Genomic DNA, 4717 nt, shown 5'->3' on the forward strand with positions numbered 1-4717 from the left:
ATTGGAAAGGGCTAAAATTGGGAGAAATCACGACTTGCACTTCTGCATGAAGGCAGCATTTTGTTTTCCTCTATATTAATAATCCTTCTTCAGAAAATAAATTGGGAGCAAAGTGGAGACATACATACCCAGTTTCCTAAAATGGAAACATCAAGAGTAACTAGGATAATTTCGCAAGCCAAATTGACCTTAGTTATCTAAAAATATATTATCGCAACTACATAAGGGCTAAGTCAAATATAAAAGGCAGTGGCACTATTGATAATCTGTATAATACAGTGGAATAAAAACACTGGAGACAAGGCAATAAGCTTGGTTGGGAAAGAATTAATGCAGTTCAGCACTAGGATGATAGAATTGGAAATCAAAGAGAAAGAACAGATGGGAAAGAGTTTACAGAATGAAAATCTGTGGGATTTAGGAATTAATTGGTTGTGGAGAAGAGGGAGTGGTAAACAATTACTCTGAGGTTTCAAATCTAGTTGACTTAGCAAATTGTAATGTTATCTCTCTATATAAAGTGCTTAGCCATGTTTCTCTGAGATTCAGCTGATCACGGTTTTTATTATGTTTCCCCAGATTCAGCTGAGTTGGGTTTTCACTCAATCAATCCAATCAATAAACAACCAGTGATGACATGGAAACAATATAAATCTGAACCTTGGAAAGATATATCTGAATATTCTACACATGAATAACCTGTGTGTGTGAGAGAGAGAGAGAGAAAGAGAGAGAGAGAGACAGAGAGAGAGTGCAAAGTGTGCAGGAGGGCAACAATAATAAGCATGTGCCCTGCCATTAATCTGTGCTAAGCATTGTTCTTAATGTGACTTTTTATGCATGAACTCATTCAAACCTCAAACAAAAATCATAATTAGGTACTATTATTATCTTGATTTTTACAAATGAGGAAACTGAGGCTTAGAGATTTCATTTTCCCTAGGGCCATAGAGCCAGTATGTGGAGACACAAAGACTCATTTCAAGTCATTCTGATTCCAAGACCTACAATAAGTCCCTATAATATCCTTCACTTTCCCAACCCAGTGTAGTTGGGGAGAATGGCTATGTAGACCTTCACATCTGGGGTCCTTTGGCAACAAGGACATGGTGGAGGTTAGAAGCAAGGAGAAGGTCACTTGTGGGAGAAGCCCTGCCACTCAGATTGCCTGAAGCATAGGATGAAAATTGCTAGTGCTCGAAGAGGCAAAGCGGGTTTAATACATGATCCATGGCTGGAACAACTCAACACTCCATAAAAGCCTGGATACGGAACTGGATTGGATGGGCTTAGGAGATTAAACCACTAAAAAGACTGAGTTCCCTAACGAGAAGGACAATGCTAGGTTATAGAGCCTGTGTTCTAAAATGATTCTAAAACATTCCTCTCACCTTTAAATGCCCCTCAGGATCAACTCTAAGACTTCATCTGTGTTCAAGAATAGATGAGAGAAGTATATAATAAATTATAGGAGTGTAATGTACAGCATGGTGACTATAACTAATAATACTATATTGCATACTTGCAAGTTGCTAAGAGGGTAGATCTTAAGAGTTTTCATCACAAGAAAAAAATTTGAAACTATGTATGGTGACAGATGCTAACTAGACTTATTGTGGTAATCATTTTGCAATATATATAAATATCAAATGTGGTATACCTGAAACTAATATAAGGTTACATATCAATCATACCTCAGTAAATAAATATATAATGGGAAAAATTCAGGCCCAGACAGACTAAGCAATCTAGACATAATGATGAACTCTGTAGACTTGCCATTCTGCACAGACTGATAGGCTTCAGATACAGATCACTGTAGACCTTTTCAGAACCATAACAAATAGACTAACATGAATATTATTTTACCGCCTAATAGTCTTTATCTTCTTCCTCAGGAATCTGTCTCCACATTCTGTTTTGACAACTCATGTAATTCAAGGGAAAATGACTTCATCCAAAACCCAGAGGTTAACCCTGATAAAGTACAATAATCAGAGCAATTCTGCCCACTTTGGTGGTGACAAATTAGGAATGGACTCATATCTTAATAGGCTGAATGAGACAAAAGGTTTTCTGGACGTTTTTAGAAAGGTTCATAATAGTTTATTGTTTTTTTTTTTCTCCCATAAGTAATTCATTCCCAATTTCTGTAAATGAGGAGGCCTTACCCCAGTTGCTCCTGGCACTCATTTTATGACCAGAAGTCAATCAGCCATAGAAAGAAGGTAGTATTCAAGATTGCAGTTTGGAGAGACAAAGAGCAAAGACTTCTAGAATATTTTTCAGTGGCTAGATCCGCTGATCCTGATACTTGTCCTAACTTTGGGTACACATTTATGTGAAATAATTGTTCTTAATATTTAAGCCAGTGTGAAGCAAAGTACCTGTTTCTTGCAGAGAAATGTATTCTATTGATATGCTGACAATTGTGTTAAACTGAGCATTTCAGATATATGCCTGTTTGGCTTTATAGGTCATTTGAGACCTTGATCCCTCTAGAAAGAATAATACTCTGGATATACTGACTGCTGTGTCTGGACCCACAAACACAGACACACTGATTATCTTAGTCACACTAATTATGATAGTCACACAGGTCCAGTACCTAAAAGTCCTTGTGCATCTGCCCAGCTTATGTCTCAAGAAATCTTTCAGTCATGTGCAAACAGGAAACTATCTACCCTCCCTAGGTTCTTTTATGCTACTGCATTTAGGTGAGGGGTAGACTGGAGGCCTGGCTCAGCTAGGACAGCTGGGCCCTCTCTCTCCAAGCGGTTCCTTCATTTTAGACACTTTCATGGTGCTGTGACCACCAACGGGAAATCACCTAACAGTGTTAACATAGCAGCTGCAAGATTGCTTAAGGCCTACCTTTACTAATCTCATGATATCACTTCTCCTACATTCTATTGGTCAAGCAAATCACAGGCCAGTCCAAACTCAAGGAGAGTAGAAATAAACCTACATTTATTTTTTCCCCTGGAAATTAAACTATACATTATGTAGGAAAGGCTCTGAGAATGGATACTTGAATAAAAGGAATCCATCACCTGAGTTAACACATAATTATCACTACCTGATAGACAGGTTTAGAGATGCTATTTAAGAGCAACAACTTATGCATAGTACTTTAAATAGGTTTTTTAATGACTTTTAAATTGTTTTTCATTAGTCTCTTGATTTAAAGATGGGAGAGGGTGACTGGGGACAAGCAGATGAAGGAAGCCAACCCTCAGTTCCACTCAACCCTCTCACTTCGTTTTTTTTTAAGATTTATTAGAGAGCACTAGGAGAAGCAAGCTCTTTGCTGAGCAGGGAGCCGAATCAGGGCTCGATCCCTGGACTCCAGGATTATGACCTGGGCCGAAGACAGACGCCTAACTGAGTGAGCCACACAGGTGTCCCAACCCTCCCACTTCCTACTTCAACCATAGTAGCCTAACTTTATCTTTCTTACATATTGAGTTTCTGGACAATATTTTATTAGGGAAGTAATTCTATTGTTAAAAAATATTTTAATGAACTTTACATAATTTTTATATTTTATATAGTTTATCACATTTTAGCAATTTGGGATTCATAGTCTTATATTAAATAAAAAGCAAACCTGTAGTTCAAATTTCTCATATTCAAGTTTAGCTCATGTTTCAGGATGGTATTTTGTACAAAGGTATGAGTCTGCCTGACTCTACACAGAAAAATTTAGGATTATTAAGTTATCTACTATAACAATATCAGATTATATGCCCATTGCACATCTAGTACCGGCATTACAATTTGACATTGTTCTTGAGTTTGAGTAAGAGTAACAATATTTTCAGTATGGTAAGGAAATTTTACTTTATTTACTTTTTTTAAGATTTTATTTATTTATTTGACAGAGAGCAGGTAAGAGAGCGAGAGAACACAAAAGCAGGGGGGGCAGCAGAGGGAGAGGGAGAAGCAGGCTCCCCACTGAGCAGGGAGCCTGAAGATGCCGGGCTGAGTCCCAGGATCCTGGGATCATGACCTGAGCAGAAGGCAGATGGTTAGCCAACTGAGCCATCCAGGTGCCCCAGTAAGGAAATTTTAAATTTGCTATCTTAAAATACTGAGTTTCCCCATTGATAAGTTAAATCTAAAATTATTTTGTTTACCACCTTATGTGATAAGATGCTGTTCTTTTTTGAATTATTTAGTACATATTTTAGGGAATTCTATGGCCTCTAACTGTTCTCAAACAAATCACAATTTGGTTTACTAAGAGCAGAATTAATATGTTAATAAGACAGTGATTTTGTTTGTTTGTTTTAACTTCAGCTGTGAAACATAAAGCAAAAGAAAAACAGACATATTTGGAAATTTCATATATGACAAGACTAAAAGAATTACACTCCTTCACTAGATTCATCCTCTTCTTTCTTAAGAGTTAGACTTTGGATAATGCACTTCTCTGTTCCATAAAAGAAATTTCCACTGAAAGTAGAAAAAGAATAACCCCTGCCTTTCATTATGACCCATCATATCATACTCTGTACATTTTGAGTAGACAGATGAGGTGAAATTTCTACTTTTCTTTCTTATTGTAATAAGTCAACTTTAAGATCACCTATATTCTTAGACAAAGGTTTAGTAATTTCCAGCGCGGAAACCTTTAATCATTCATGGTGCTTGTAACAAAAAGACAGAACTTATTTCAAAAATAGCAATCTTGTCACTTGGACTGAAGAAAGAA

The sequence above is a fragment of the Eumetopias jubatus genome, unplaced genomic scaffold (assembly GCF_037043125.1).
Source record: "Eumetopias jubatus isolate StellerSeaLion01/CBP00866 unplaced genomic scaffold, mEumJub1_p1.0 scaffold_6, whole genome shotgun sequence".
Classification (NCBI taxonomy): domain Eukaryota; kingdom Metazoa; phylum Chordata; class Mammalia; order Carnivora; family Otariidae; genus Eumetopias; species Eumetopias jubatus.